Source organism: Triturus cristatus, chromosome 4_2 (assembly GCF_964204655.1).
Source record: "Triturus cristatus chromosome 4_2, aTriCri1.1, whole genome shotgun sequence".
NCBI lineage: Eukaryota > Metazoa > Chordata > Amphibia > Caudata > Salamandridae > Triturus > Triturus cristatus.
In genome coordinates this window covers 277,269,969-277,291,530 of record NC_140586.1, presented here as the reverse complement: position 1 = coordinate 277,291,530, position 21,562 = coordinate 277,269,969, and positions in this window count along the sequence as shown.

Sequence of the window (21,562 nt, the reverse complement as noted above, 5' to 3'; positions counted from 1 at the left end):
AGGTCGAGGAGGCTCTTGTAAAGGGGACCCGCCTGAAAGCCCCAGGCCCAGATGTGGTGCCCCTTGATTTATTCAAAAGTAATCTTAATCTGTGGGTACTAATGTTGACAAATGTTTTTAAGGCAGTCATTATTGGCCCTGTACCTGCGATTTGGAAGGAGGCAATAGTGGTCTCTGATTTTAAAAAAGGGTAATAGGAGTGACTCAGCATACTATAGGCCAATCTCACTTATTAACACCACAGCTAAGGTGCTGGGCAGGGTCCTCCTTGCCCGATTGGAGGACTGGTCGACCACGACTGGGGTCATATATAAAACCCAGTATGGCTTCAGGAGGGGGCTGGGAACAACTGAGCAATGTCTCAATCTGTCTTTAATTATCAACAAGTACCTGAAGGCCAGGAAGGGCTCTATCCACCTTGCCTTCATGGACTTGTCCAGCACCTTCGATACCGTTAATCAGGACAAATTGTGGACTATGATGGAAAGCATGGGCGTACAAGCACTGGTATCCCTCCTTCGTATGTTACACTCTAATACTACAGTCACCATAAAATACGCCACCCAAGAGGAAGAAATCAACCAGATTATTTCAACAGAGGGTATTTGGCAAGGGTGTATTTTAGCCCCCTTCCTGTTCTTAATCCATACAAATGGTCTTGAGGCCTTTCTATTAAGCTTGACTTTCCTAAAATTGGTAGCAAACCCGTTCCTTTACTATCATACGCAGATGATGAAGTGTTAATGGCATTGACAGCTAATAGCCCTCAGAAATCCCTCAATGCCATTTTATGTCATTGCTTGATGTAAAAGTCAATTTTATAAAATTGTATAACATGGTATGTGACCCTAAGTCCACAAAAACAAAAACTTTGTTGTGTGGGCAAGAGAATAGAAAAGATAGACAACTTTACTTATCTGAGTAATCTATTTAACAACCAATTGAATTGTTAATCACTTTTAAAAGCAAGAGCCCATTACACAAGCAGGGCCGTGGATGGGCTATTTCACTTTGCATGTAAATTAGGACACAAGCCTGTGAAGGAATTAATCACTCTATATAAAGCTAAATGTCTCTCCATTGCAACGTATGGAGCAGGGGTGTGGAACATCACAAAAGCCGTCAGTTACAAGTATTGGAAAACAAATTTACTAAAAGATTATTGATGACCCCGAACAGTGCACCTACCCTTTTTTGTAACAAGGGATTAGAGTTTATAGAGGATCACATAGGTAGTGCACCTCTGTTTTTATGGGGAAACATTTGGCTGTCAGAAGACAATGCTTTCAAGAGACTGCCAATACTTGGCCAACGCTTTAAAGATACCATGGCTCCGCTTCTTGAGAGATAAATATCACAAGATAGTATTGGGGCATTTCTATGATAACCCGGAAAATATCCCACCGGATATCAGAACTATTATTAAAGAGGCGTACCACATCAGGGACAATATGCGCTATCCACAACAAGATGAGATGGGCTTACTACAGATTTCCTTCGTCCCATTGCAATATTATTTAACTTTTACTATTAATCTGCAGACTAGATTTTATTTAACTAGATTTCATTTATGCACTGATCACTTTTTGCTGGCATTTTCATGCCAAAGAGTGTGGGCTGATAAGTTTATACCTTGTCCGTGTGACAACTCTGCAAGCCAAAGCACTATGCACTTTGTTCTATTCTGCATCTTATATAAAACGGGGAGGAGTACATTTTTAGCCTCATTATCAAGGAAAATGCGCCCCTGTACGTACATTGATGATTTTGACTTCTTGCTCTTATTGGCTACCCCTGATATTTGTACCACGGTAGCCAATTACATAAATGTTTCTATGGCTATTAGAAAGCGCTATGAGTAAAAGTTGCTGTTTTAAACTGATTACTGAATGTAAACAATTTTATACTGTTGGAATTTTATGAACTGTGTAGTATTACTCTGTTTAAAACTGATCACTGTATGTAAAGAATTTCTATACTGTCGGAATTTTATGAACTGTTCTATTTTAATTCATTGATTGTGATTGTTTCATAAACTGTAATAATTTTATTGTTACACTTTTATGGTTCTCTGAACCGAAATAAAGTTATTCTTGACTACATACAGGCTATTACCCTCTTTTCTAAGTTGATGGTGCCAAAATCTTTTTTCTCTTTTGATGCATTTCTTCAGTTCTTAATGTTCGTGGTCGAACCTGCTTATTTGTGAATAAGGCATGGTCGGCAGAACACTTCTTTAAATAAATCCTATAAAAATGAAGGTTTTTTTCCTTGCTCATTCTTCCTACCATAACCCACCTTTTGTTTCTTTACACATATCGCTTTTCCTTTTTCTTTCTCTACTTGGAACTTAGAATTTCAATTCAATTCTTCCTCGACTCTGCACCTCAGATTACTGCTGTTTCTGATTTTTTCTTTTTAACATCGGAATAATCAAGGTTCTTCCTATATTCGAATCCTCCAGACATCCCCAAATATTTTCCCTACAGGCCATTCAGAACTCTTGTGTTTACCTTCTTCTTTGTCTTCCTCCTCACTTCTCTACGCCCTCTTTTTTGGAGTCAACTACTCTGGCTTGCATTCTAGTTTCAGTGTACATTCCACTTCAAAATCTCATCATTTAATAATATCAGTGCTTGAATCCCTCCTATCAATTCTTTGTATAGCCATATGTTCCAAGTAATTGCCTATGCTCTGCTCCTTTCTGACTGTTGTCTACTCTCCGCCTTCCTTGTGCCTCATCTCACTTGTGCACTCTTGAATTACTCGCTCCTTAGCTCTGAAACCAACCTCCTTTTAATGTAAGATCTGTCTCCTCATTGTTTTCATCAAAAGCCCTATTAGAAGAATATTTGTTAACTGCCTGATATCAGGATTAGGTTTTCTGTGCTTTTCAGAGAAAAAACCACAACAGATCACATAAATAAATAAATAAATAAAAATAATATAATGAATTAGATCCTGCAATTCCTGTATAAAATCCTTTTTCTATTTCCATTTTCCATTACATTTGTGACACAGGACACCTCTGGGTAACAGAGCGCTATAGAAGTCTTTTTAACATAACATAACATAACACACCTATTAGCCTTTAGAAATGAAGTATCAGCTCAACTGAAATAACTTATTAAATTTGAGTTCTGACATCACAATACCTGCTGTGAGAGCCAACACCCAAAGTAACAAAGTAACAGATCATTAAAGATACAGTTTAAAAAAAAAAATTGGCTTTTCTTACTTCAACTCAGTTTTTCTAGATGAACAGTCATAAGCAGAAAGGATATGTTTATGCCAACATGTTTATTTTTTTGCATGCTTTAGTTAATTATGGAAAACCTTGGACAAGTCAAAAGCCTCCTGCATGCCCGCAACAGGTTTTCTTCTTGCTAGCTCATTCAAACACAGCATAAGGTAGAGGATTCTAAGTAGATTTATTTTTCATAGAGAGAACCAATAAGTAGAGAAATAGTGGCAGCTAAAAGATACACTTAATTGTTTTTGTTCAATCCTATTCCAAGGGACATTAGAACAGATTTGTCCACACCTGCCATTTAACTTTTTATTTTCTGCATGTCCCATAATCAAACCCCAACACAGCTATGAGAACCAAATTTACTTTATGAGCCGCACAGAATGGTACCAAGGAATTTTCACAATAACTGGGCAAATTACAATGTCGGCCAGAAAGCATTCCGACCGAATCGGCTCCGAAATGTTTTCGGACCACTTGGATCAGGGGAGTCCAACCGAGTGATTTAGATGCATCTGGATGCTTCCGGATGTGATTCGGTCAGACTCCCATTGACTTCAATCAGAGCCTGTGTTCCGAACGAGAACACAGGCTTCCATTGAAGAAAGGGGTGGTTGGGGAAAATCATGCACCCTGGGGTGGGCACCCCATGGTGCATGCCACATTGTGCATGGTTGGAAATGGGTGTCCCTTGGGTTCCTCCACGGACCCGATTTGGAAGGCACCGGGTGAAGGGGGCCTGCTACGGGCCCCCAAAAACAGATACCAGCAGCCGATTCATTCCAAAGAAACCGATTCTGAACGACTGTCCGAATTCGTCATCATAATCACTCGCTTGGAAACCAAGTCCATGGAGCTCTACGATTTGGCTCCGAAAGACGCAACCTATCCGAGTGCCTTTCGGAACCAATTCGGACAGCCCTAACGGTTTCCGGGCATCGGAATTGGTCGTTCGGAACTCAGTAGGAAACAAGGGCTCCGTGTGGGATTCAGCAAACCTGGATCCGATTTGGAGCCCTTCCGAATGGGATCATAATCGGCCCCAAGGTGAAAAAAAAAAAAATATAAGAGTGTGAAAGATGTAGCTTCATGCACCTTAATGCTTAGCTTGATACCCAGCTTGGGTATCGTTCTAAGAACAGCGTAAATTTAAAATGATATATAGATACATATATACATATATATATTTATATATATATATATATATATATATATATATATATATATATATATATATATATAACATATATATGAGAAATTCAGCAGTTATAGTGAGCTGAGCTAACTATAGCTCACGCCTTCGCAATGCACTGCTTATGACCTAAGATAATACATAACTCATGACATGGTCAGTGACATCAATGATGGCATCTGAAATAACATCACTGATGGCATCATCCAGTGACTGTGAGTGTTCTATAAAAAGTTTATGAGTGTTAAATATATATATATACACCAAAATGTATTGATGAATCAGTGGGTGTATGAGTGCCTGTATGGATGATTCAATAGGTGTTTGATTGATCAGATAATACATAACTCATGACATGGTCAGTGACATCAACGATAGCATCTCAAATGACATCACTGATGGCATCATCCAGTGACTGTGAATGTTTTATAAAATGTTTATGAAATATATATACACCAAAGTGTTTGACTGCGATATCCCAGCACTCCAAAATTATAGTTATTATTCGTATTGTAAAATAAAGCACGGTATGATAATAAGAGACTGGCTTCGGAACAGAAAGGTCCTCGCAATGATATATAACAAAGGATAATTTAATTAAGAATTTTACAAAAAGGGCGGAATAGAAATCGCAATCATAAATACAAATCAGAGTTCCCTAATACAATAGGTTCTAATCATTGTTTCGTGAAAGAGAGACCTATAGTCTCCACATCTTGATCCAGATGGATAACAGCCGACACGTGTTTCGTCACGTATAGTGACTTCCTCAGGGCTTCGATTATAATTTTTAGAGACGATATAAGTATCAGTCATGCGATTTAAGCTAGGTTTCGGATGATAATTCGATTGTTTGTTCAAAACGCGCTCATTAGTTCAAGAGATTCTATAGAAAAATCCGTAATCGTTATCCTTGTAGGTATTTGACAATGTTGTTGATTAACATAGAATATGGTCCTGGTATTTATTCTGCTTGCTTTTGAGGAATAACAAAACTCTGTCAGTTGTTTCTAATATTTAGGACAAGTAGACCATATTACAGTTGATTATAACCCAGTAATTGGTGATTGGTCGCTATAACAATCTTCTTATAATCGTCTAAATAATGATTCTTAATATGGTTACTGGCTCCGCCATGTTAAGTGAGGTCAGAAAACCGGCTATGATAAGCTCGCACTGATGTAAACGGTGATGTCCGAAAAGCGACTCCCGTGTCTTCTTCACAACGAAAGACTGTATGGGTGACTGAGTGTGTGTGTGGGTGTGTCAGTGAGTGAATGGATGTGTCAGTGGTATATGGGTAAATAACTCCATATATGGAAGGCTGTATAGGTGAGTGTTGGAGTATATGTGTGTCTGTATGTGTGAGCGAGTGATTGTGAGAATGGGTGAGTTTGTGCTATGTCACTGACAGTATAGGTGAGTGAGTTTGTGTTAGTATTAGGCCTGGGCCAAAATTCCGTTCCGTTCGCGGAAATTGCGATAATTTGGCATTTTCGTGTTCCGCGGAAAGCGCGAAAATGTAAAAATTTCCGCATTCCACAACTTAGCGATAATTTGTTTCTTGCTCGCGCTGTAAATAATACATTCTCGCGTGCACGCGATCGCCTTACCTGAATCCCCGCGTTCGCTGACAAGTTTTCCCGATCCGGTCGTGTTCTTCACGAGATGTTGGATTGTTGGTAGCCATTTGCGCTGTCTCGCGACAGTTCGCGCCCGCAGTAATGTCATGCATCGCGCGATCACGTCTTTCTTCTCGCGATCATGCACCGCGAGACAAGTGAAAACAAGATGGCCGCACCCACGAGCAACCGCATGGGTAAGTTGGCGAGCCGCAACCATGCAGAAAATACAGCGAACTTTCCGCGTGTTTGTGACGATTTTTAACATTTTCGCGATAATTTGCGAAAGTGAATTTCGCAAATTTCGCCCACCCTTAGTTAGTATGTGTATGAATAAGTGAGTGGGTGTGTGTATAACTGTATAGGTGATTAAGAGGCTGTTTGATTGACTCTATGGGTGACTGAGTAGGTGTGTGTAGCTTTACAGGTGACTGACAGTGTGTGAGTGGCTGGATGGGTATTTGAGTGGATATTTGAGTGTCTGTATTAGTGAGTGAGTTAGTGTATGAGTGGCTGTATGGGTGACTGAGTGGATGTGTGTGTAGACCTATGAATCAGTGAGTGGGTGTGTAAGTAATGGTATTGTTGTGTCAGTGGTTTTGAGAATGGTAGTGTTGAAGTTGGAGTGGGTGTATGAAAGGTTATATTGGGGTGTGAGTGGGTGCATCAGAGATTCTGTGGATGATGTCATCACTGATGTCATTTGAGATGTCATGAGTGATGTCACTGACCATGTCATGAGTGATGTAATATGTGAGGTCATAATCAGTGCATTGTGGGGCAAGAGTTATTGAATTTCTCTTGTTTTGTACGAGTGAAACGTCAGCCTAACTATAACGTCCCTGTAACCTTTGTTTTTTTCAGTGAATTTCTAAGTTTTTAAAAAATTCTATTTCCTAACTATAATGTCCCTGTAACGTTTGTTTTTTTCAGTGAATTTCTAAGATTTTTTAAATGCTAATTCCTAACTATACCATCCCTATAACCTCTATTTTTTCAGTGAATTTCTACGTTTAAAAAAAAATCGATTTCTTAATTGTAATTGTTTTTTAAGTGTGCCACTAAGATTTTTGTATTTTCTTTCTATACTTGGATATTGTATATTATATTTAAATTATATACTACAATTTTTTTAATTTGGTATGTGTTTATCAGAAAGTACATTAATAATTGGTTTTATTTTTAAAACAAATTGAGTCAGCACAACATTGTCTGTGGAGAATCTGTCATCAGCAAATGTATTTCACATACTAAAAAATGACATTTCTTAAATCAGAGCCACCCAAGAGACCAAAATGTTGTTCATTTTCTTGTCAAATATATTTGACCACTACATTCAAACCGTACAACTGTAAAATGAATTATAACTAGCACACTAAATACATTACTATCTAAACGACTGTATAATATCATGTACAACTCCCTTAATATCTCTATACCACAGTGCATAACTTTTTCAGTGTAATCTATGACTGCAGGCATCACTGTCTCACTAACTCTCTTCTTCACTGTATAAGTATTTGAGGTGATCTGTGAGACGATGCATCAGTCTATCAATACTTCTGTAACGAAATGTGTGAGTGCCTCAGTACATCTATGAGTGGATGCATCAGTGTCACAATGGGCCAGTGTTTGGTTGCTTAAGTCTCTCACTCAATCTGTGAGTAAGTGCATGAGTGCTTTTGTGCATTTGTAAGTAAGTATATGACTGACTGGATCTGTGAGTGGATACATGAGTGTCTAAGTGGATGTCTGAATGGGTGAGTGAGTGGGTGCATGTGTGTCTGTGTAGATCTGTGAGTGTGTGCACAAGTCTCTCAATGGGTCTATGACTGGCAGCGTGAGTGTCTGAATGATTATGTCATTGGGTGTGTCAGTCTGTGAGTATGACTGTGTGTGGGTAAATGAGTCTCCAAGGGTATAACTAACTGGGTGCATAAGTCTCTAAGTGGGTCTATGAGTGGCTGTGTGAGTGACTGTATACATATATGAGTGTCTCAATGGGTCTGTGTGTGAGAAAATAAGTCTCTGAGTGGTTGATTCAATGGGTGCATGAATGAGTGGATGCATGAGCCTTGACTGGGTGAGTGAGTGGGTGCACATATATCTGAGTGAGTGCCTGAGTGGGTGTTTGAGTTTCTGAGTGTATGAGTGACAGACTGAGTCCATAAGTCTCTGAGATGGTCTGTGACTGAGTGTGGGAGAGACTGTATGGGTGTGTGAGTGGGTGTTTTAGTGCTGCAGTGGATCTGTGAGTGGGTGTGAGTGTCTCAATGGGTTCTTTGAGAACATACATGAGTGGTTCTGTAAGTGTGTGAGTCTCTGAGTGGGTCTATACATGGGTGCATCACTCTCTGAGAAAGTCTGTAAGTGGGTGCACAAGTACCTGAATGGGTATGTGAGTGAGTGCATGAGCATCTGAGTGGGTATGTGACTGGATGTATAAGTGTGTGAGTTGATATGTGAATGGGTGTATAAGTATCTTAGTGAGTTTGTGAGTGCATACCTGAGTGTGTGACAGTGACTGCTGAGTATGTACAAATATATATTTTTTATATTTTCAACAATATTCGCGATGATGTTACAATATTCGCAATGATCCCCACAATGGTACACGGGGCCATGCTGGCGGTGGCGTCGGCGTTGCGAATATCGCACACAATTAAAAAAATCACTGTTCTTACTAACATACCCATTTCTGCTTGTGGGAAGAAGTGCACTTTAGTCCTGAGGCCCGCAGAGTGGTGGCAAAAGGGGCATGGCCTCTGACCACCTCTTAACAATCCAGGTGTGTGGGCCTTACTGAATGTAACAGGAGGTCTTGTTGGCCCCTAAGGACCCTCAGCAGCCAAGGGGACTTCATCCCCCAACCAGGAGTGCCCCAGGAGGTGTGTTTGCAGAGTAGTGGTGAAAGGAGGCAGGCCTTTGGCGAGTTACTGGATTTTGCTTTTTTTAGCAAGGGGGGCTGCATGGCCACCCTTCTCCTGGCCATACGTTGGTCCTGGGGACCCCAACCCCTGCTTGTTTTTTCATTTTTGGATTAAAAAAACTGGAGGGGGGCCACGTAGCCACTGTCCCAGGCCGATTTCGACCCTGGGGACCTCCCCCCTGGGGCCAGGCCTAATTATATATATATTTGTTTTTTTACACTGGAGGGGGCTGCGCTGACCCCATGCTGATTTTGGCCCCTGGGGACCCAATACCCCGGGGCCTGGCAAATCTTTTTCTTAAACATGAGGGGGCCGAGCATCTCTCCTCTCAGGCCCTTTTTGACCCCGGGGACCCCATCCCCTGTTGCAGGGATTCTGCACATACACAGAACTATGCGCAGGAAACCAGGACCTCAGTGTGTAGTGGTGTACCAAAATACCCACCTCGGTGCCCATAACTCCAGTCCGACTAGCTATAGTGTCTCATTCGTTCTCCGTACTACAGCGAAGCTACCAATAATTAGACATCCTAGAACATGTTACTCTGTCCCTCTCAGGATCCTACATGTTCAAAACTCCAATTAACCCTTACCACAGGTGATCTTACATACATCTCTGCAGTCTTCATGCAGTTGTGCAAGCGTCCATACAGATCTCTCTTGCACCTGACAATACACAGTCTCCAGAAACACACTCTTAGCACACAGCCAGCTGCTTCTCCTGCACTCCCATGCTTACTATTCAGCACTGTGTGGTATTTCAGATCGCAGTGTGTAACGCTAACACATTCAACATCACCAAAGCTCATATCCTTTGCTCTAGTCTAATCAGTCACCCAGGTTCCACATGCTCATGGTCTCAAGTAGCTGTTAGGACATGTGCTATTTTCTGCCTCTCTAAACTATAAGGAAAATGTGTCAGGCTGTTACAGTAATTATCACTTGCTCTACCACAGTAGTAAAGGTGCTTTGAAATTGCCAATCAAATATCGCTATCTGCCTAGAATCACACCATGAGTCTGTGTGCACACAGGAATTGTTGTCAGAGATTTAATTTGTGTTGCTCTTGTTCTGTAAGACTTGCACTCGTAGGAAAGGGGCAGCTTGTTTTCTTGAACTGTGATGGTTAGCATTCAGCACAAATCACTATCTCACAGATGAGAGGCAAATGGTAACACATTTGAAAACAACAGGGTAGATTTTCCTTCCACTCCTGCAATGGGTGAGGTAGTTCCTACATGTTCAAAACTCCATTTAACCCTTACCACAGGTGATCTTTCATACATCTCTGCAGTCTTCTTGCAGTTTTGTAAGCATCCATGCAGATCTCTCTTGCACCTGACAATACACAGTCTCCAGAAACACACTTTTAGCACACAGGCAGCTATTTCTCCTGCACTCCCATGCTTACTATTCAGCACTGTGTGGTATTTCAGATAGCAGTGTGTAACGCTAAAACATTCAACATCACCAAGGCTCATTTCCTTTGCTCTAGTCTAATCACTCACCCAGGTTCAACATGCTCATGGTCTCAAGTAGCTGTTAGGACATGTGCTCTTTTCTGCCTCTCTAAACTATAAGGAAAATGTGTCAGGCTGTTACAGTAATTATCACTTGCTCTACCACAGTAGTAAATGTGCTTTGAAATTGCCAATCAAATATCATTTTCTGCCTAGAATCACACCATGAGTCTGTGTGCACACAGGAATTGTTGTCAGAGATTTAATTTGTGTTGCTCTTGTTCTGTAAGACTTGCACTCGTAGGAAAGGGGCAGCTTGTTTTCTTGAACTGTGATGGTTAGTATTCAGCACAAATCACTATCTCACAGATGAGAGCCAAATGCTAACACATTTAAAAACAACAGGGTAGATTTTCCTTCCACTCCTGCAATGGGTGAGGTAGTTCCTACATGTTCAAAACTCCAATTAACCCTTACCACAGGTGATCTTACATACATCTCTGCAGTCTTCATGCAGTTGTGCAAGCGTCCATGCAGATCTCTCTTGCACCTGACAATACACAGTCTCCAGAAACACACTCTTAGCACACAGCCAGCTGCTTCTCCTGCACTCCCATGCTTACTATTCAGCACTGTGTGGTATTTCAGATAGCAGTGTGTAACGCTAACACATTCAACATCACCAAGGCTCATTTCCTTTGCTCTAGTCTAATCACTCACCCAGGTTCCACATGCTCATGGTCTCAAGTAGCTGTTAGGACATGTGCTCTTTTCTGCCTCTCTAAAGTATAAGGAAAATGTGTCAGGCTGTTACAGTAATTATCACTTGATCTACCACAGTAGTAAATGTGCTTTGAAATTGCCAATCAAATATGGTTTTCTGCCTAGAATCACACCATGAGTCTGTGTGCACACAGGAATTGTTGTCAGAGATTTAATTCGTGTTGCTCTTGTTCTGTAAGACTTGCACTCGTAGGAAAGGGGCAGCTCATATAATAGGATTTGAAAAGCTCAAAAAAAATATAGTAATATATTTAAATTACATAAAGGTATTTTTTTTTAGTTTCCTTTAGGTATTGCTGAACAACACAGAAATAAATTAAACATGCCTATAAAATCAAGAAAGAGAAAAGAACAGCAAAAACATCTATATTTGAAGACAACTGGACAACAGAAATTAGCTGAAGAACCTCATGTTGGAAAAAACAAAAAGTCTTCTGGTAAGCAGATTAAGGATTTTTTTTTAAATATCCTCAAACATAGAAAAAATGTAGAAGTATATCCACTGCAAATAGTGTTTCAAGAAGAAAACAACAAGACAATAGAAAGAAATTACTAAATGCTAATGTACAATCAGAAGCAAGAAAGAATTACTTAAAAAGAAAAACAGAATTTCAAAACATTCGTAAAAAAATGTTTCAGAGAGGAGTGGTGTTCAATTTGCTAAAGGATGTGAAAAAATATAGGTAGAAAGCAATATTTTATTAGAAAAAGAAACATATTGAATCAGTCAGTCAGTCAGTCAGTCAGTAAGTCTTTATTCGATTAACATCATAAAAGACATTCTATACAAATAAAATCGGTTCATAAACAGTACAATTCATATTACAATACAAGATAAAAGTTCTAAAATCATGTAAAATATTTCATAGTGAACAAATCATTAAGACATAATGTCAAACATACTAAAATACAGTGAAGGACGCGCCAATCTAACCTAATAGTCCATAATAATGATGCTAATTAAAAACGGCTGAAACCTTATGGGACACATATCACGACTTAAGTTTCCGTGCCCTAAGAATCCATGCCCAACTGATGAATTTGGCAACACCTATTACTACAGGTTTTGATGTGTCTGTTTTCAGGATTCTACTAGCAACCTGTGCAGAACGAGTGCTCATTAATCTGCAGACGGGTCGAAGCCAAACACGTCGAGGAAGTTGATAAGTTGGACAACAGAAAAGGAAATGGTCCATAGATTCGATTGTATCTACACAGAAGGGGCACTTATCACTACCAAGAGGACTCCAACTTTTAGTGAGTCCTCGCAGTGGTAGGGCGCCCACTCTAAACTGGTGATACAGTTTGCGATCAAAATGTTTCAGAATGGTATCCCAGTAACCCTCATAAACAGGCTCATCCTTAAGAGCAAAGAATGTGGCAGTCATCGAGGTACCCATAAGGGAAGCAAATCTCCTGTTCTTAATAAAACACCAATAGGCATCCTTTAGGACATTTTTTTTGGGGAAAACTACAGTATCTGGGTTAGCCCAAAGATCAGCCATCCCGAGGTCAGTCAACAGGGATTTAATACCAGACAACCAAGGTATCCTGTGCGAACCCTCCAGCCCTTTAACCTCCAAGAGGGCTTTGGCATAAATCGATAATTCAGGTGTAGTCCACAAGCGACGTCAAAACGCCAGGGGTCTATACCCTGCCAAGTCCTCTAGAGGCTGGATTCCTAGATAATATAATAAAGGGATGCGCGGGGTAGAGTGCGGAAGCCCTATTGCTGTTCGGAGAAATTTGTTCTGGGCAGTCATCAATTTGGACATGTTACTGAAGCCCCAGATCTCAGCACCATATAAAATGGCAGGCAGAATCTTGGAGCCATATTGAATCAATTGTTGCAAAGGCTTTGGAATTAAAAAGAAAACTATTCATTTTAATTTTGAACAGGATCCGTACATTAGATAAAATAGTCAATGTAATGAAGTCAAAAAGCAAAAGGAAAAGAGTAGTGAAAAAAAATAACTTTTGTAAAGTATTCTTAGGAGAATGGAAGCATAGTTTAAGTACTGAACCATTTTTTAATGAAGAGAGTTATCTTCAAAGTAATAGTTTGCTGCATGCAGTTGACACCAGTGGTCGAAGTTATGAAGTTAAAGATGATTGTGTAATGGAAAAGGAGAAAATGGTTCCAAGAAATGAGGAAGAAGTGTTAGCTGATGAGGTTATGGGGAAACGTCCTAAAGCCCCAGTGTACACTTGGAATTGTAGTAGTATTTGTAGTGTACAACAAGAATCTATTGATAAATTACGTGTCTTTATAAGAGAATATAGTAAAAAAAAGTGTTAAACAGAAGATTAAGGTGCTTCAAAGACTAGATCCATGCAGAGTGAGAAAGAATACTGGCTTGCAAGGACATTCTCTGGTTTGTCTTTCTAGGAAAGTTTGTCAAAGTGTTTTTCACCATTTTAAGATGCTGGCAGTACATCATACTGAAATGAGAAAGTTTGTGAGAAGATTGTATTTTGCTAAAAGTCCAGCACTAAAGTTAAATGAGTTGAATAGTGCTCTGTTGCGTGGATCTGTATCAGATGTAGAGAAGGTTACTGATGATATTCAGTTTTGTTACTTTGGTCCAGAACAAGAAAGTGCAGGAAATGACACAGTTATTGAAGAAAATGTAAAAGAGAATGTAGAACCCAGTGTTAGTAAAAATTTTGAAGATCAAATGACAAAATTTACTATCATCTCTAATGAAAGACCAAATATTACTTGTATTTGTTGCCGGAGAAGCCATTATAAAACTCAAACAAGGAATGTTGACCTCTATAAAAAAAGTGAAAAAGAAAATAATTATGAGTGGAAGGATTTTGCTACATATTTGTTTCTGGAAAATTGTTTTGATTTGGGTGAAGATCAGCGTATTTGTAAATACTGTTATAACAAGTTAGAGGAAAATAAAATGCCAGCTAGAGCTGTACATAATAATTTAGAATTGGTTGATATTCCTGCAGAACTTAGTGATTTAAATACGTATGAGTCTATACTCATTCAATGTGTCCATCCGTTTCAGACTATAGTTCGTATGGAGCCCAAAACAGGTAAATTACCTCCTTCAGATTTACAAAGAGGTTTAAAAGGAAGAGTTGTCTATTTGCCATTAGATTTGAAAAAAAATATTGAAACAATTGATGCAGATAGTTTGGAAACTGAACCATTAGTTATTCTGGTTAATGGTGTACCTACAAAGAATAAGAAAATTTGGCAGGAGCTAGTAGATGTACGAAAAGTACCAAGAGAAAATTTATATTTGAAAAGAATTAATAAGTACTATGAGTCAATTTATATGGATGAAGATGAAGAAGTTTTACTAGCAGACACAGGAATACCCACTGGGCAATTTGAAAAAGTGGATAGGTCAAAAGAAGAAGAAATTTATGAACATTTCAGCATACATCCTCTTCATGCTAAAGAAGTTATGGGAAACACTATTGATCTGTTTCAGATGAAAAAAGCAAAAGAACTCCCGTGAGTGTATGGGAGGAGAGCTTGGAAGCTCGTTGTTTTCCCCAGCTGTTTCCTACAGGAAAAGGTGGACGATATGATGAATGTCCAGTACAGATTCCTGCTTCTGAGTATCGGACTACAAGATTATATGCAGAAGATCCAAGATTTCGTCAAAGTATTCCTTATTTGTTCCATCTTTTATTTGAAAGTGACTTGTCTGCACTATCTTATGCAGTAAATCACATTTTAAAAACTGGAGTACATCTACATAAAGTGTCTGCAAAGGATTTTATGAACAAAGTGCAACAGGGAGATGATCATTTGGAATCTCAATTGATTAATCTGATGGCTTGTCAGCGTGGATCTAATGAATATTGGTACCGACGCCATGGAGAATTGAAATGTATGTTACGGAATTTAGGAACTCCTTCATGGTTCCTTACCCTAAGCTGTGCTGAGTACGCTTGGGATGATTTACTGGATTTTCTTCGAGAGGCAAATTCAAATATTAAAAACATCCAATACAAGACAGCAGGAGAATTGTGCTCATTGGATCCGGTTAATGTTTGCAGATATTTCAATCAAACATTTGAGGCTATGATGTCCTTCATCTGCAATAAAAAAAAATCCACCTCTTGGAGAACTTGTGGATTTCTTTTGGAGAAAAGAGTACCAAGCAAGAGGTGCTCCTCACATTCATATGCCCCAAAATTTGGAACAGATTCTGATGATGCAGTTTTATCTTTTATTGAAGAATATGCAACATGTGCTATACCTAAAAGCACAGAAGAAAAAAACTTAAAAGAGCAAGTTTTACGTTTCCAAAGTCATCGGTGTGGAAAATACTGTCGACGAAAGTACAAGAGTAAAGATAAATTCTACACAAAGGTGCCGATTCCGATCCGGTAAAAAAAAATTCCGTACGACTCGCATCCGTATTTTTTTACGTACGAGTCGCACAAGTACTGTACAAACTGGCAAGTACGAATGGGACGTGAAAAATAACTACGAATAGCGTTGGGAAAAGTCTACGAGCGTGCGTCGGAAAGTGACCATGTCCGAATATCGTCTGGAAAAGTGTACGAAAGTGATCCGGACAGTTCCACTTACAAATCGTAAAACACAAGCCCGAGCGCGCAAGTACGATCCCGACCGCCCGTCCAAAAACCCAATCGCACGGAAAAAGGCCCGTAAGGAGCCAACGCTGAAGCACACAAGTACACGGGTAAATTCATGCCCGAGTACGAGCCGCACAGCCCCCCCCAATACGTCTGCACCGTACACAACCCTGTCCGCACTCCACCCCCAGCCCCCCCACCGCATAAACATGCCGTACACCAACACCCAACCCCAGCACCCTCACACACCATTGCGAATGTACGGCGCCTACCGACGCGAAAATCACACATACAGAACCAGGACAGTGGAAAACAGCACAAGGAGGTCCAAAGCGACTCGCACAAACACACAAAACACGTACACACAAAAAACACAACGCAATGACTGACCTGCCACATCCAAACTGGCCAACAGAGGCCCCAAACACAACCACCTCTTATAACACACCCACCAAAATTCAAACACAGCCACACCCAACAATGGACCAATAAAAAGGGCCCACACACACAAACCATGAGCCCTTGCAACAGACCTACTGCGGGCAGAGCTCACACACAAACCACCCCACAGAACTCATACCATTGCTACCCCGCCACTCACACACCTTCACACAACCTCCCCCACAAACATCCCCCTCTTCACAGTCACACACACACACATTCACACCCACACACCCACAACCGCCCACACCCCACACCATGCCCACAGACAAGAATCCAAAGTTCACTACGGCGGAGCTGGAGCTCCTCGTCGACGAAGTCATCAGAGTCGAGCCACAGCTGTTTGGAACAATGGTCAGACAGACCAGCATATCTGAAAAATCTGACATGTGGCAGAGGATCGTCGACAAGGTGAATGCTGTCGCGCCCGTTCGAAGGACCAGGCATGAATGCCAAGCCAGGTGGTACGATCTGCGCAGTGCGGTCAAGAGGAAGATGATTGAAGAACATGCCCAGGCCAACATCACTGGAGGTGGGCCGCCCCGCAGACGCGTACATTACCATCCCTGGGAGGAGAAGGTGATGGCCATGCTACCGACGGTGGGAGCACACGGAGTGGACAGAGTCGCAGAGCCTGGTGAGTACACACACAACTCATGTAACTTGGGGGAATGGCAGCCACACCCCAACCACCAGAGGCGCAACTATAGCAAAAGTTCGGGGGAGGCTAAGGAAAATTCCCGTGGGGGGATGAATCTTGTAAGCCATAGGCAGAGTGGAGCTGCAGGGGCTGTCAAAGGGGTGAAACAACCGCAAGGCCTCAGTAACACACAAATGGCCTCTGAAAGACCTGTGAAGTGTTCGGGTGCGGCTGTGAGTTCACCGGGAAGCTGTCTCATCCCGAGCTGCCACACACGACGGGGGTGGGGCTGAAGCCCTGTGAGTCCAATGGGTGTTGCGCGCCTGCCAACCACAACAAATGCACGCACCCACCCCCAAGCACTCACCGCACACAACCACACTCAATAACCATGGCCATGCCACGAACGTCACCATTCACCCTTCACAAATCAAGGCAAGGCCATGTCCAAGGCCACAACAACCACAAACACAAGACAGGATGTCCGGGAGGCTGGGAGGGTGGGCCCCACACAACACATTGTGAAAATGAGACGCAGACACCAATGTCCCAGCCCATATGGCATAGGGACATACCCATGCACAATGCACAGGGACTGGCAAACTACTAACAAGGTCGCTGACACTGGGCCCTGCTGTGTGCAGCACAAGGCCCTCCTGGGACCACTGTGCACTCAAACACCAAATCCACAAGCACAGGCATCCAGCACAGGAACCCACACACACTTTCATGCCAGCACACACCATGAGGGGACACACACATCACCTGGGAGACCCAATGATGACTCACACAACACGTTCGACAAAGGGAAGGAGAGTAAAAGGTGGGCTATTTTTATAGAGGTCCTACACATAGGCCCTAAGTAACTGTATCAACAAGAGATGTGTAGTTCCTACAGGATGGGAAGTCAAAGGGGAATAAAGTATTCCATACCTAGACTTTAACCTAGTGAATGTAGGTGCACAAGGGAAGGGAATCCCTTAAGGGTGGAACTAAAACCCTCACACACCCAGCAAGCTAGGTGTCATGCTTCATCATCTGGGTTTTGCTCCTCGTCGGGTCGGCGGTGCAATACCCGACGGGCACCCATACAGGGGCTCTTTGTCGGAGATCTTTTGTTCCCTGCCGTATGGTGCATGCGTGTGAGGGCCCGGGAGTGTAGATGTAAGTGATTTAAAAAGGTTGGTTAATCTGAAATATAAGTTTATTGGCTCAGTCAACCACCTAATTAAAAGGGGGGGTGAGTGGCGTAAAAGCTATATATGCTCACAAAGGAGGAGTGGCTAGCTACGCTCTACTCTTCTGGTCAACATGTTTCGCGCCCAGTTAGTCAGAAGGATCTCATGGCGCTTCGTCAGGACCTATAATACTAAAGTGAAATGTGCTCAAAAAACTATCTACAGTGTGGTGAGAACAACAAGGGTGAGAACAAATATGTTGGTCAGCCCTTAATAGGCGCCCCTACCTTATGTATTGTTTTAAAAGGGGGTCACCATTTCATATTATAAAAAGCTCATCATCAGGTGCATGGCGCGTCAACAGGGGGAGAAACACATTCGTTCCTTAGTAAACATCCCCTGGAGGTGAGTAAACCTGCCCGCGTCGCCGAACCCCAGCTTCCGGGTTCGGCGACGCGGGCAGGTTTACTCACCTCCAGGGGATGTTTACTAAGGAACGAATGTGTTTCTCCCCCTGTTGACGCGCCATGCACCTGATGATGAGCTTTTTATAATATGAAATGGTGACCCCCTTTTAAAACAATACATAAGGTAGGGGCGCCTATTAAGGGCTGACCAACATATTTGTTCTCACCCTTGTTGTTCTCACCACACTGTAGATAGTTTTTTGAGCACATTTCACTTTAGTATTATAGGTCCTGACGAAGCGCCATGAGATCCTTCTGACTAACTGGGCGCGAAACATGTTGACCAGAAGAGTAGAGCGTAGCTAGCCACTCCTCCTTTGTGAGCATATATAGCTTTTACGCCACTCACCCCCCCTTTTAATTAGGTGGTTGACTGAGCCAATAAACTTATATTTCAGATTAACCAACCTTTTTAAATCACTTACATCTACACTCCCGGGCCCTCACACGCATGCACCATACGGCAGGGAACAAAAGATCTCCGACAAAGAGCCCCTGTATGGGTGCCCGTCGGGTATTGCACCGCCGACCCGACGAGGAGCAAAACCCAGATGATGAAGCATGACACCTAGCTTGCTGGGTGTGTGAGGGTTTTAGTTCCACCCTTAAGGGATTCCCTTCTCTTGTGCACCTACATTCACTAGGTTAAAGTCTAGGTATGGAATACTTTATTCCCCTTTGACTTCCCATCCTGTAGGAACTACACATCTCTTGTTGATACAGAGACTCACACAACACACCACAGCACGCAAGGTCACCCCCCCCCCCAAGCACACACCTCCGGGGCAGGCAATGGATGCACCCACTCCCACAATGGACATGTGACATAACAAGACGAATCCGGAGCCAAGTAAGCATCAGAGCCAGGCGGGCAACTACAGCCAACTTCCGGGGGGGGGCATTAAAAGATTGGGGGGGGGGGGAAATCAACCAGCCCTAGGCAGAGTGGCTGTAACAATGGGTGAAAACACAACACAAGCCGAATGTTCGAGTAAATGGTCTACCATACACCTGTGAAGTTCTCGGGTCCAGATGCAAGTAGACGGACGCCAGCCCGCGAGGCTGTCTCAGCCGGGCTGACACACATGCCGGGGGGGGCACAAGCCCGGTTAGCCCAATGGGTGTTGCGTGCCTGATCAGAGCCAACTATCTACAGGCCACACACTCAGGAGAACATCCCAATCTGTCCACCGCAACATACCCATCCCCAAGTGGACACTGAGAGGAATGCCAGGGACATCCAAATACCTGGGGGAACTGTGTCAACTTGAATATGTATGAAACATGGATGTGGCATGAAACAGCATTAACATTGTCCCTCTCTCACACACAGGGCGACGTCGTTGATCTCCCCCCAACACTGGGGGGGGAAGATTCACAGTCCCAGGCTCCGCGTGACGACGATCCCACCGGCAGCGACGACTCTCACCACTCCGTGGATGACCCTGACCAACCTGGCCCCTCTGGTGTACAAGCTCCTGCAGCACCTGCGTCAGGTACATCTGCGCCAACCACCACCCCCATTCCCGCCACATCCCAGGACACACCCAGGATCCCTGCTCGCACTGAACAACACAGCCAGTCTGACCGGGAGGCACAACGGTCTGCAGGCACCCAGGAGGAGGCAGACAACCCTGCCGATGCCATCCCTCAGGGGTCCCGTAGACCCGATGTGCCAACAACGGCAGGCCAGGCACGTGTGGGCAGGGGTGGTGGGAGTGGAGGTAGGCGAAGGCGCGAAGCTGACTAGCCAGCTCAGGATCCCGGTATGGCCCACCTACGCAACATCCTGGACTCATACCGGCGTGACACCAGAGGCATCGACCAGGTCGTGGTCATACTTTCCAGGATGCAGGGGACCCTCGATGAGCTCAAGGACCTGCAGGTCGAGCATCATGCCAGTCACCAACAACAACTAGGACAGATGGAGGCAAGACTGGCTGAGCTCCTGGCGGTGCACAGGGACGTGGGACAATCACTCCGTCAGATCGCCCAAAGTCTGGCAAACCCTCCCTGTGCCACCAGGCGTTGACCAGCACCTGAGACAGGGAGGGAGGAGGAGGAGGATTCATCTGACGGAGCGTCCCTACCATCGTCAAGGCCTGCATCTGAGGGTCCCCGGAGGAAAGTGGGTCGTCCACGTAAGAGACCGTGAGAGTCAGCGGACCATCCCCATCTCCCAGGTCACCTGGCCTGGCACCTGGCCCTCGGGCGCAACAGCAGCACCTCACCCAATGACATTCTCTGCCACATGGACTTGCTGGTCCCAGTCTGACCAATGATGACCAACACTGTGGTCTGGACTCTGATGACTTCCGATGCCAAGGATGCCATCTCTCCCAGTGAACTTTGGATTCTATTCCCCCGGTAGTGCACCTTAGCACATCCACCAAAAGACTCACCCCACCAAAAATAAAGTCACATTGTTCTGCACATGAGATGTTGCTGTCATTTTGCATTATTCAATGACATATGTGTGTGGAAATGTCTAACTATGCCTGAGTGTTGAACCAACTCCAGCCATCCATCCCCTGGGAACAGAGTCTTGTACAGGACACACATGGGGCACAAGGTATCATCCAATGTAGGCATGGAGCACCACACTCACCTGTGATGGCCTCTGGCTGCAGAGGGGGGGCTTGCTAAACTGTGCGGACAGAACACTTTGGGAGATCATCATCAAGGCGTAGAGGCCATGGCCCATGTGGAGGTACCCGGGGAGGGAGTCCCAGGTATGTGTGGCCAGGTGGGAGAACAGTGTCCTGTATGCTGGAGTACGGTGGATGTGAAGAACGGTGGCCAGGGCAAGGTTGGATGCATGGAGATGGCCCAACGGGATCTAGGATGACAGACGTACAAGGTTGCTTGGGGTCGGGTTGTGGACTGCCTCCTGAGTGTGGGTGGGCTGTGTGGATGACATCCTGCAGCAGACAGTGATCCATTGCAGCCAGCTATGGTGGACGGTGAGGTGGCTGGGGCGCAGGGTGTTGAAGCTGAGATGTGCAGATGCCCCCTGGAAGTGGAC